At 40.5% G+C, this 13,606-nt stretch overlaps 1 protein-coding gene across 2 annotated transcripts in view; it reads right to left on the reverse strand.

The window, feature by feature from the left end:
• LOC129725845 (gamma-1-syntrophin) overlaps window positions 1-13,606 on the reverse strand; it is a 117,148-nt gene that overhangs the window by 69,906 nt on the left and 33,636 nt on the right. The window contains exon 2 of one of the 2 annotated variants that reach the window (XM_055682159.1): window positions 510-596. The exons of the other annotated variant lie outside the window; for it this stretch is intronic. The gene's annotated coding sequence lies outside the window, so the exon portion shown is untranslated. The remainder of the gene's footprint in view (window positions 1-509; window positions 597-13,606) is intronic. 2 annotated transcript variants of the gene reach the window in all.

Consider the following 13,606-nt stretch of genomic DNA (forward strand, 5'->3'; position numbering starts at 1 on the left):
GAATGTAGCGAGGGGAGGTTTTTGATTGGGGTTTCTAGTTCGATTGACGTCGCGCTCGAGTGCGCACTTGAGTTTGAATCATTAACGAATCGTGAAGTAACTGACAGGATGATAGGTGGTATAAATGATGCAATGTTGATTGACGATACACAACAAACTTAAAGCGGGATGATAGAACATCGATTAAATAAAGAATATTAAATAAATAAAAGAATAAGCTAGGCTATTCTCAAATTACTCATCGCAAAATGAAATTTTAACTGCAGATCATGGTTTAAATCATTCTAGTCATCCATTACGATTTAATTTATAGTATTCTACAGAACTGATAAAGCACTCAAATCAATGCCGTAAGTTTCCATTTTCTCCATTTTATTTAAACGCTTTTACGGATTTCAAAGCATTTTGTACGTTAACGGTTTTATTTATTCTGAGTAGCTCATTATCGTTCAAAGTGTCCAGATGTTTCTTAATCCCCAAAGTATGTACAAAATAAAATATTTTCTCACCGTGAAAGGATTGAATTCTAAAAACCCTTTTTGTACGCACGGCAGAATTCGATGACGCTATTGGATCCAATATTGCGGGTTGTGTACCTGGAAGAAGAGATAAACATGGTTAGAGTACACAATTGAGCGCAATTTTCGAAATACAATGTTTCTAGCTATATTTTAATCGACAAATTCGATGAAGAACATTGTCTGCTGAAATGGTGTGCATTTAATATCTAAAGACTTTTCAAGGGTTACCATCTATTTTTATCTCTCGGGTGGAAGTTAATACCTGTCACGTAATTTCGTGTAGAAGATTCAATGTTGGATGACGTAATCCTCATCCCCACTGGAAGTAATATTCGCCAAACGTCCGTCAAAGTCAAATCGAACCATTCGTGTAAAACGTCGTTTTCAATTTAATCCACTTTAGACTAATTCAATTTGCAACATGCAAACAACAACTGTTTTTCGGGGGCGGAAACTGCGTATGTTTGAACACATTTTCGCCTGAACCCTCCTCCATCAAGCAGAGCGCTGACATTTTAACGATTCGCATGTTAAATAATTCTAAGGGGTAAGGGTACATATGGACGGCCACACGCTAGAAAGGTATAACTCGGATTGGATTTTATTCCCGTTTGCAGCTTTTTTTCACCGGATGTAAGTCGGCTTGATGTAGGAAACCTCCTCCAATGTGTTTCCGAAGACGTGTTCCGCCGGTTGGCAGAACATAATTAAATCAACAGAATATGTCAGCCGTCTTCGTCCGAGCGAGACTCGCATAGGCTGTAGAACAGGCGTCCTGTTTGAAGTGTTTGAATAGGACGAAATGGATGTGAAATGAAAGTGATTTCTGGTGTTCACTGTCATTTGAAGAGAAAATTACTGCCGCACTAATGATGTTTCGCCATTTCCCCGCTAGACATTGTTTTTGATGGCTAGACTACGCTTTGACAGACTACATTGTTTTGCTCCGGCGCTTCAGGAAAAGGTTAAAGGGAAGAAATCACTCCCTTCTCTACAGTTCTTTTCGAACTTGAATCGTGCAAAGTTTTATTCCCACCTTATTCTATCACATTTATCAGCACAAATTGCGTCACTGTGAACTGAACTGAAATATTATGTAAAGAACGCAAAAAAACACCCTAGACATCTTGATTCCAACGATAGACCTACGAATGATAATGGTGATGGAGCGACTTTTCACGCACCATGATGGATCACAACCATTGGCAGGTCTTTCTACTTCTATGGAATGTACTGTTCCTAATACCGGAACATTTTCGACTTTCATGATTTCAACCCTTCTCTACTTTTATTGAGAACTGATTTCAAGTATTCAGTTATTTCTAGGATTATTATAATCCTTTGGGGTCCGGTACTGGGAGGGTTTCATCTACACTGATGTTGCTTTACGCGCATCAATGAAAATTTTTTCCGATAGCCAGTGAAGCGAAAAAGAGGTATTGTACCGACTTGAGGCACTTATGTTACATATAACCTACTACAAAGTGTAAACATGAGCTTCTTGCTAAAATTAGCGATTCGGAAATGGAAAATTCATATTGTTGTCTGGAGAGACTCGCACGTTGTGTAAGTTATCAGATGTTGGAAATGTTTGTAGGCTTTCGCTTTAGCATAATAAGCATTTAAATAGAGTTATCATTTAAGATTGAATTATTTAAGATTATTGCTTATTGTTCAGGGACCAAATTATTTTCTGTTGTCTCATTCTGACTTGAAATTGAATGTTATACCAATCTAACTACAGCATATCAACATCATTCCAACATTTCGATTTTTAAGTTCGTGTAATATTTCCTCTATTACCACCACTTGTTTTACTGAAATTTTGAAGTAGAATACTTCTCTCAGGAATTGTGAAATGAAAATCTAAAACCGAAAAAAGTGAAAAATATGTCCAATTTCAAATGCTAATAAATCGGTTAGTATCCGATGGATTTCCTTCGTTCTTGCAGCAATAGATTGGAAAATCTTCTAAGATTCTACCCGAAATAAGATAATTGTAATTTTATTATTAACACTATCGTACTATTGAAAATAGTCAAGCCTTGTCAAAACGAAAAATTCGACCTCTGATTGGTCGTTATATGATTGCTTCCCAAGCACGGTCGATAGAATCATATACCTTGCAATTGAAAACATGCTATTTGGCCTATATAAAAGCCTTTTTCAGCCGAAGCCGCTCATAATAGTTCTAGACAGCGACAACAGCAGTCGTCCTTCCTTAGCAGCAGCACTAGCCCTGTGGTTGATCACCACGTCTCAGGAGCAGCGCGGTTTTTCTCAGCGTGTGTCGCTAGACTGCCATTATTCCCCCCGTGTTGGGGCAGCATAAAAATGCCTTTTTTCAAGGCAAATAAACAATTCATTGAAAGTTAATAATTATGACAACGCAAGCAAGATTCTGTGTCGGATCCTATCAATTTAAATTTGTCGCACCCGTCTAATTTACTGAATGTGAAATAGCTTCCACAGTGCATGTTGTCCGTGTATCTTAATTCCCCCACTGTTAGGGCAGCTCAAAAGTTGTGCTCAGCAACCGATTTTGAACCGCAAAATGCCTTTTTCAAGGCAAGTAAACAAATAATTGAAGGTTAATAATTTTCTGGCATCAACACAAGCAGACATTCTGTGCGGGATGCAATCAAATTCTGTTGTAGTTGTCTAATTTTTACTTTTACTTTATATAGTAAATCCCCCCCTGTAGGGGCAGCGCAAAGGCTGCGATCAGCATAACCGACTTTGAATAACAAACAACCCTGTTAGACCGCATTCACAAAGACAGTTAGTTCGACTACGCAGAGCTAATATGAAGTCGATTCAATCAATCAGCAGTAACAGAATTTCGTCGTCTCCCAGCTGCAAAGTTGCAATATGATGCAACACGCAACAGCAAGCAAACGAAATCGCTTGATGTTACAAACCGCAATAAGATACGGGTTAAAACCGTTGCGTGTGTGAGAGCACCATCGGTGTTTTTTCGCTGGATACAAAAATCAAATGCGAATTGTGGAATAATTCGTCTAAAGAACCTTAGGAAATGGTAAAACTGAACTGAAAGGCGTGGCCTATTTCGTAGCACCCTTCGGCTATAAAAGAGTGTTTTTGGGAAAACTAGCTACATTCACTAGTCGGAAGGTGAACTGGATGGACCGTCCACAACGTTGACAGCAGTAGCAGCAGATATCGGCACTCAGCAGTAGCAGACCATAGCAGCGGGTCGCGCCTGTGGCTGCCTTCAAATTAAACAAATCACTTGCCCTGTGGTTGGTCACCACGTCTCAGGCCTCTGCCAGGCTGAACGCCAACGCGAGCGATCGGGCGAGATTTTTGCGGTACATCAGCCGGCACTTTCTCTAATGGAAAAGTTGGATCATTTTGTTCAGAAGAATATTACTGTCGGTAATATCACAGAGATGCGATTGCATTATATCCGATATGGAAATGAACAATTGTTCTTTTGAGGACAAATAAAACACTTAATTTGAAGAGTTAATAGCTTTGGGTACCAGTAGCAGCATGGTAACTGCCTCAGCGGTAGGTGCAGCCCTAAGGCCGATGTTATAAGGAAGTAAATGGAAGCGGCACGGCGAAACAGTTCGGGTGTTCTTAGACGCGCGTCATTTTTCGTTGTTGATATTGAACGCACATGAAACGACGCGCTTTTCTACGATAGCGGCGGTATTAGCGATAGATGCATTTGCCAACACTTACTTCAGTAAAGCCGTGTCTAATTTGCAATGTGAAAACACCTTTCTATTGTGTTGGCCGTGCGCATTAGGCCTCTGCCAGGCTAAACGCGAAAAGCGGCGCGAACCGATTCGCCGACCGTAGGTTAATGTACAGCCGTAAGTAGAGCTGTGTAAAAGTATTCTACTTCAACCTTGCGGTCGAGGCTTTGCACACAACCCTCCTGTGATTTTTCCGTTATTTTAGGAAGAGCTACGATTCATGTTATGCTTACTAAAATCTATAGCTGTACGATGTATTAACTTAACTTCTCTAAAGTAATGTGTAGGGACTAAACTACGGTCAACAATTGATCAAACAAAAATGTGTCTGAGTCGGTCATTTTTTAATAAAACTGTCAAATCATGTTATTTTTCAAGTTCGATTCGCACAGAATAAAGAAAAAATATTTATTCAAGCTTCCTTTTTAGCGATTGTGAATTGCCGGCCTTGCTATTGACTCCTTCCATTAAGTTTTATACAGTCTTGTTGGTCACTTTGTTCACAGTAGAACACCAGTTAGCTTTAAACTGCATCTCGTTGACTACTATCTTTCGTATCTTGTTAAGGTTCCGCTTGACGATAGCCCAATATTTTTCTATGGGGTGGGGCTCTGGTGTTGTGAGAGGGTTCATGTCCTCTGCATACCACTCCATGGTATTTTTCCCGTAATGGCAAGATGCCAACTCCGGGCAAAACAGAACGGAACAACAGTGTTGCTTGAGGAAAGGAAACCGACGTTTTTCTTTCATGCATTCTTTACACATAACTTTACTGGTTAACGGAGCTTTTTGCGATGACAATGTTGTCAAACTACAGAAACAGATATTCCTGTCCAGAAAGCTGTTTAAAGTCTGCCTTGACGTAAGTTTCATCATCCTGTATCACGCAATCAATCTTCCTCAGCATCTACACTTATGTGACATCTTTAAACTACGTAACGCAAAAAAAACAATTTTTGTACCTTCCCCCTCATTCCTATGTAATAAAACGTAACGCCGCCATCTACACCCCCCCCCCTCTCAACATTACGCGACGCAGTAGGAAAATTTGCTTGAAATAGTTGAAGAGGTTGTTTATAAGACACGACCGCAGAGGTAACGTAGAATACGACAGCCTGTCTTATGTCAATGTATTTCTTGGAATAGGTTTGGGAATACACTCAATTGGGGTTAATTAATTTAATAGTCTCTTTGCTCCATATGACGTCTGTAGCCAGCACCGCGGTTTCACTTGCTGCCGTATCCAAAATAAGAATGAAATTGTTGAATTGTTTTGAGGCTGTCTTTTGTACTGTACTTTTTCATTGTATACCTAGACACTAATGTTGCTGAATTACCTCTTATAGGTCTGTTTGGTCTTGATTTTGATAAATCGGAAAATGGAATTGCCGATCTCACAATTTCATTGGAAGCACTCGAGTACTTGCTGATGAATTTGCGAGCCGCAAGTTCGACATCGTAGCGCTGCAGGAGGCGTGTTGGAATGATTCTATGGCAAGAAAGTTTCAGGATGGTCATTCCATCTTCCAGAGCTACGGCAATACACATGCGCTGGGTACAACTTTCACGAGTCACGTGATCACAATAGGCTGTCAGCTGAAACATGGACACAGCTGGTTGACGTAGCCTGGGCAATGTTGTCAATTCGTCAATAGCTAAGTGAGAAGGTGCGACGCGACCATTGCACAGTGGTCTAAAACGCGAAAAACGTGATCGTCAGCCTTTTGAGTATAAAAATGCCATTTAAATGTTACAGTGTATTCGACAAAGTTTTCGTAAATCTCAAAGGGCATCTTTTGATGTAAATGAATTTTTGATTAATTCACCTTAAAGTGAGATAAAAATTTTACTTTTTTATTTACTTATCAAATCAAAACGAAGTCTTCAGCAAAGTTGTAGACAATCTTACGTAGAAAAACTTGCTGAAGACACTTTGGTTCTATCTCTTGAAAATCGACCACATACAGGTAGTTTTATACACAGACGTCCTTAAAGTTTCTAAAAATCGAAAAATACCAAATAACTTTTTCTGAAGTGATTTTAGAGGGCTACTATGTTCTAGACATTTTTTTATATTTAAAAAATACATCATTCTGCCGAACATACCTTGGGAAAATTTTCAACTTTTTCATGAAGCTTAGGACATTTTAGATAAAAAAATGCACTTTTTAAAAATAAAATTTCTCTTAAAGCTGCAAAAACAACAGTCTTCCCTCGGAAGACGGGGATTAGTACTAGCTTAGCATTCTTTGTCGTTTTTTCAATGCTTGAATTCTGAAAAGAAAATGTCAGCTCAGTATCTGTTACCCTTATTTTTTTTTTAACTTGGACATACGGAGGTATTTTGGTATGGATTAGGTACTACCGTATGGACAAAATTAAAAAAAGTAAGGGTATCTATCTCTGAACTAACATTTTCTTTTTAAAATTCCAGCATTGGAAAAACGTCAAAGAATGTTGCTAATTTTGTTAAAAAAAACCTTGGCATATGCATACACTAGTGACATAACAACTATTTTCGGAAAAAAACAATTTTTTCTATTTTGTATGTTTTCCAAATAATGCACGGTGCCGTAAATAAAAATGCTATTCGTACTTTTTTATGAAAAATCAAAAATCGTTTCGATTTTGTACATCTCTGTAGAAAAAACATGAAAAAACGCCGAAAAAAAAAACTAATTTTTTCACCCACGCCCAAGTCTTTAAGAGGCTGCAAAAAACTAGTGAAACCACCTGGGGAAGCTAGTACTAATCCCCATCTTCCGAGTGAGGACTGTTGTTTTGCAGCTTTTCGAGAAAATTTATTTTGAAATGTGCATTTTTTGTTTAAAATGTCCTAAACCTAATGAAAAAGTTGAAAATTTTCCAAAGGTATGTTCGACAGAATGATGTATTTTTTAAATATAAAAAAATGTCTAGAACATAGTAGGCCACTAAAATCACTTCAGAAAAAGTGATTTGGTATTTTTAGATTTTTAGAAACTTTAAGGACGTCTGTGTATAAAACTACCTGTATTCGGTCGATTTTCGAAAGATAGCGTCAAAGTGTCTTCAGCAAAGTTTTTCTACATAAGATTGTCTACAACTTTGTTGAAGACTTCGTTTTGATTTGATAAGTAAATAAAAAAGTGAAATTTTTATCTCACTTTTAGGTGAATTAATCAAAAAATTATTTACATCAAAAGATGCCCCTTAATATCTACAAAAACTTTGTCGAATACACTGTAGCATTTTAATGACATTTTTATACTCAAAAGGCTGACGATCACGTTTTTCGCGTTTTAAACCACTGTGCATTGGCGCGCTAACCATATCCCGGCGGTAAAAGAAATGCTTCGCCAACTTGAGCGTCTTTTCACCAAGATGATGCGGCTCACAACAGCGTCTGTTCTCCATGTTAGGGGCGGCTGGTCGATGTCCTGGTATCAGCGTGGAACTCTAAACAGTGCTGACACGATGGTCCTCCGGCGAGACAGGTTTTTTTTTGTTCTCGCTTATTTGCCGTCAGTCTAGTTCCGCCACTGTGTGCCAATCACCGACGCCCGGGAGGCGACTCCACCCGGGACCCTAACTCACGACCCGTTGATTAACGGACCGGCGCCAACGGCTTTACTTCCTCATGCGATGACTAGGATTGAGTCTAGACCAGTTGGGTTGGTTGTGAGTGGATAACGCCACCCCACAACCATCGACACCTATGTCGGCGTTGGGATTCGAACCCAGGCGTCGAGCGTGGTTGACCACGCTAGGCCTCCGCCTTTTAGACAGGGGGTTGGTGCTGGCCTTGTAAGGCCAGCCGTAAAAATCAACAGTACAGGAAGTAAACAATGTAAATTCGGACCGGAACAATCGGCGTAGACCCAGGCACAAAAACGGACTAACGATTGGAAACATTGGAATCATAAAACTGCAAGTCCCTTAATTTTTTGGGAAGTACCTGCATTCTTTCCGACTTATTGAGGGTCCGCAAGTTCGACATTATAGCGCTGCAGGAGGTATGCTGGAAGGGAGTATCGGTTAATACGTACAAAAATGGTTCTACCATCTACCAGAGCTGCGGCAACACACACGAGCTGGACACAGCTTTTATTGTGATGGGTGAAATGCAGAAGCGCGTGATTGGGTGGAGGCCAATCGACAACAGAACGTGCAAGTTGAGGATTGAAGGCTGTTTCTTCAACGTGAGCATAATTAACGTGCACTGCCCTAACCTAGGAAGTGAAGATGACGATCGTTATCGGAGATCTTAACGCTCAGGTAGGCCAGGAGGAGGAATTCAGACCAGTTATTGGGAAGTTCAGCGCTCACCGGCTAACGAACGAAAACGGCCTTCAAGTAATTGACTTCACCGCCTCCAAGAACATGGCCATACGTAGTACCTACTTCCAGCATACTCTCCCATATCGGTACACCTAGAGATCACCACAACAGACCGAATCAAAAATTGATCACGTTTTGATTGATGGAGGGCACTTCTCGGATATTATCGACGTCCGAACCTACCGTGGCGCAAACGTCGATTCTGACCACTATTTTCTGATGGTCAAAATGCGTCGAACATCCGCTACCGTCGCTCGCCACGGTATGACCTGGAATGACTCAAATTTTCCGAAGTCGTTACTGATTACGTGCAAAGCCTTGAGGTAGCACTGCCGGAAGAGGGTGAACTAATCGAAGCCCCTCTAGAGGATTGTTAAAAGCAGCCATTAACAGCGCAGCGGAAGGTGCCATAGGGTTCGTCGAGAGGCATCGACGAGGATTGTACACGAGAAGAATGCAGCGCGGGCATTGATGCTGCAGCAAGCGACCCGTCAAAACGTGATGCGATACAAACTGAAGCGAAAACCGGAGACCCACCTGTTCCGGGACAAAAAGCGCCGCCTGGAAGAGATGGAGTGTGAGGAAATGGAGCAGTTGTATTGTTCGCAAGAAACACGTAAGTTCTACAAGAAACTGAACGCATCCCGCGCCGGCTTTGTGCCGCGAGCCGAAATGTGTCGGGATAAGGATGGAGGAATCTTGACGGATGAACGTGAGGTGATCGACAGGTGGAAGCAGCACTACAATGAACACCTGAATGGCGCAGAGCAGAGGACCAAGACGGCAGGAGGAACGACTCCATCAGTAGAGCGGATGAGGGAGACATTCCGACCCCTACAAAAGGTGAAGTTAAGGATGCCATCAAGCAGCTAAAGAACAACAAATCAGCAGAAAAAAAGGCATCGCAGCGGAGCTTATCAAACTGGGTTCGGATAGGTTGGCTTCCTGTCTGCACCAGCTGATAGTCAGAATCTGGGATATAGAACAGCTACCGGAGGAGTGGAAGGAGCGAGTAATATGCCCAATATACAAGAAGGGCCAAGTTGGAATGTGAGAACTATCGAGCGATCACGATTCTCAAGGCAGCCTACAAAGTGCTCTCCCAAATCGTCTCTCGTCACTAGCAGGGAGGTTTGTTGAAAGTTATCAAGCCGGTTTTGTGGGCGATCGACAACGAACCAAATCTTCACGCTTCACGGCAGATCCTCCAAAAGTGTCGCGAATACCTAGTCCCCACGCACCATCGATTTTAGGCCACCTACGATACTATCGACCGTGCAGAGCTATGGAAAATCATGGACGAAAATGGTTTCCCTGCGAAACTAACAAGAGTGATCAAGGCCACGATGGATGGTGTACAATGCTGTGTGAAGATTTCGGGTGCGTTATCAAGCCCGTTTGAAACACGCAAGGGACTTCGACAAGGCGGCGGTCTTAACTGCCTCCTGTTCGACATTGCGCTTGAAGATGTGATGAAACGTGCGGCCTTTAACATGCGGGCACGATCTTCAATAAATCCAGCCAGTTAATCTGCTTCGCTAACGACGTGGACCTTGTCGGAAGGACATTCCAGGCGATTGCTGAACAGTACACCAAACTGAAACGTGAAGCAGAAAAGCATGGATTGAAAGTGAATACGTCAAAGGCTTAGTATCTGCTAGCAGGAGGAACCGAGGGCGATAGGGCTCGCAACAAGTGCAGCCGAGAAATCCGCAGACATATTGTAGCTGGAAGTCGTGCCTACTACGGACTCCACAAGACTTTGAGGTCTGGTAAACTTAGCCCCCGTACCAAGTGCACCATATACAGGACTGGGCACGAGACATGGACAATGCTCGAGGAGGACTTGCAAGCACTGGCCGTTTTCGAACGACGGTGGAGTATGTGAGGATGGCGTATGGAGGCGAAGGATGAACCACGAGCTGGCGCAACTCTACGGCGTACCCAGTATCCAGAAAATCGCGAAAGCTGGAAGGGTACAATGGGCGGAACATGTTGTAAGAATGCCGGACAACAATCCCGCGAAAATAGAATTCGTCTAGAATCCGGCCGGTACAAGACGTAGAGGTGCACAACGAGCTAGGTGGTTAGACCAAGTGGAGCAAGATCTTGGAAGTGTGGGACTCTCAAGAAACTGGAGACAAGCTGCTATGGACCGAGGACGTTGGCGTAACATTGTGACGCAGGTGAAATTCTGAGGGATGTTTCACCAGCAAAGTAAGTTAGTACTATTGAGAGAGTTATTCCCGTGTTTGTGTGTAATTTTCTACTTTTAAGTTCCAAGTTTATTACTCTACTAAATCTAGGCTTTTTCCCTCCTGCCAATATTGCCAATTATAATTTCATAGAGAGATCATAACCATTATTAGTCTAATTTTAAGAGGTGTTTATTTTGCCAAGATAGATACTGTAGAATTCAGCGTGATTGAAGGGTATGTGTTGGGGAGCCGGAAAAGAAACCAATGAGAACATTCGTATATTACGTAACGTGCTTAGGGTGTAGAGTGTAGAGTAGGGTGTCCCAAAAAAAAATCCATGTTGAAAAAGTCAAGGTGCTCAGCCCTAAATTGAAAGATAATGTTATTTATAGCATTTTTGTAGAACATTTCGACTTTCTAAAAAAATGTTTTCAGGTTGCCCAAACGTGATTTATGAAAAAATGACTTTTTTAAGCTACAAACCCACTTTTTGCACTTTTTGTTCGATTCCTACATTTTTTCGTAATTTTTTTTATTTTTGTGAGGTTGTTTTTGAATATTTTTCCTGGTTTGGTTCAGCATTGTATTCAGTTTTTTGACTCCCAGAGCCCATTAAACATCCCAAAAAAATTATTTTTCTAATAATTTTTAGATAAAACCCTTCAAAACACAAATGAAAAAAATTTTTGAGCAAGAACTGAAATTTTCATTGCAAAGCGGGATTTACCACGAAAAAAGATACTTGATATCTTATCGGGGAGCTGAGATATTGGCATTTTTCTATGTGATGGATTACTATGCATTTTAAAAAATATGTTAAATAACTGTTTTATTTTGGGAGATAAAAAATAACAATGTTCAGAAAACAAATGCATTTTTGGATGGCTGGTAACTTAGTAGAAGGTTTCAAAACTTGGAAAAATCTGCGAAAAAAGTTAAAACGAAAATTATGATTTTTCGTGCCTTCTAATAGAAAACTCAATGTTGCTCGTAATATGTAAGAGAGTCTATCTTATTCTGATTAAAGAGTAAATTTTTATCTCACTTATTGGTGGATTGATCACCCTTCTTTCTGCATTAAAAGATGCATTTTTGAAACTTCTTCGAACATACCTCATAGCTATAATCAACATTTGAATCACTATTAAGGAAATTATACGCACAAACGGCGAAATAAAACACTGTGCAATGGAGATATTGAGCTTCAGTGGCATTTCTGACAAAATGCATAGTTTTCCATCACATGTAAAAACGCCGATATCTCAGCCCCTTGATAAGATATCAAGGAACTTTTTTCATGTAAATTTTCGTCTTGAATTCCGCTTTGCAGTAAAAATTTCAGTTCTTGATCAAAAAAATTTTTTATATGTGTTTTGAAGGGTTTTATCTGAAAATTATAAGGAAAATTCACTTTTTTGTGATGTTCAGTGGGCTCTGTGAGTCAAATAATTGAATGCGATGCTGAACCAAACCATGCAAAATACTTAAAAACAACCCCACAAAAATAAAAAAAATATATGGAAAAATTTAGGAATCTAACAGATTTGAAAAAAGTGCAAAAGAGTGGTTTTGTAGCTTGAAAAAGTCACTTTTCATAAATCACGTTTGGGCAACCTGAAAACGTCCTTTTAGAAAGTCGAATTGTTCAACAAAAATGCTATAAATAACATTATCTTTCAATTTAGGGCTGAGCATCTTGACTTTTTCAACATCGATTTTTTTTGGGACAGCCTGGTGTAGAGGTGGTTCTATACGAATCTGTCTTGTATTTATTTTCGGTTGATCTCTACAAGGAAATTAAACTATTTTTTTACTAAAATGTTTGTGAATATATCAAGGATTCTTCATTATAACGAATGCGTTACCTAACTAACATTTTATTGGAGGTTCGGAATTGTGTTTCGGATAACTAAAAATAAAATCTGTCTCAATAATTCGATACAACACAACAGCTTCAGCTTTTTGCAATTCTCAAAATTCAAGTCTGTCATATAATACATCATCGGCCTGAAACATCTAACAGATGTATCCCAGTGTCTATCTTTCATTTCAATACTTCCAGGCCCGGATTTGAGGGGGGGCAAAGGGGGCAAATGCCGCGGGCCTCCCTAATGCTGGGGCGACCTTTTTTTTGTTTTGCTTGTCATCTTCCAGAACGGTAACTATAAATATTTTAAGAAAAGAGGGCCTCACAGACAAATTTGCCCGGGGCCTCCCAGCGTCTAAATCCGGCCCTGAATACTTCCCAACTCACGAAACATTTATGAGGGCACCTGGAGTTCTCTGCGGCTCTCTTAACTAAGTGTTGGGCTAACGTTCCTTCTCCTGTACCCCAATAGTTATAAGGACGGTTGCAATTCTCTGAAGACATTTGACTGTTTAGCAACATGTAATTAGATCCCAAGTGTAATATTGTAATGTACTATGTCAATAAATTTCAGTGATTTGTGACTGCTTGATTATTTCCTAGATTTTTTTTGAAAAGCATCCTGCTTTCCTGAACTCACTTGGTGTGCCTGTGCCCGTGACAAACCGCGCGCTGTTTGACTTTCACCTTCAACATCAGTAAATTACCCTAGGATTAAAATGAGCGATGAGGTCTACGAAAATGACAACAAGTTGACATTGCTAGGTCTCTTCCTATAGTACCAAAGCGCGAGCCCTATAATTCGCTGAACATTGTTTTACGAGCACTCCCCCCTTCCTTTAGACAGAGCCCTAAAGCCAGCGGAAATGAGTTGTTCTTTAAAATCATCCGTTTCATCGTTTCCCCGAACGCCACGAAAAACATGCAAATAATAGCACAACAACAATGTGCAGACGTGGGAAGTAATGATTG

Source organism: Wyeomyia smithii, chromosome 2, assembly GCF_029784165.1.
Source record: "Wyeomyia smithii strain HCP4-BCI-WySm-NY-G18 chromosome 2, ASM2978416v1, whole genome shotgun sequence".
NCBI lineage: Eukaryota > Metazoa > Arthropoda > Insecta > Diptera > Culicidae > Wyeomyia > Wyeomyia smithii.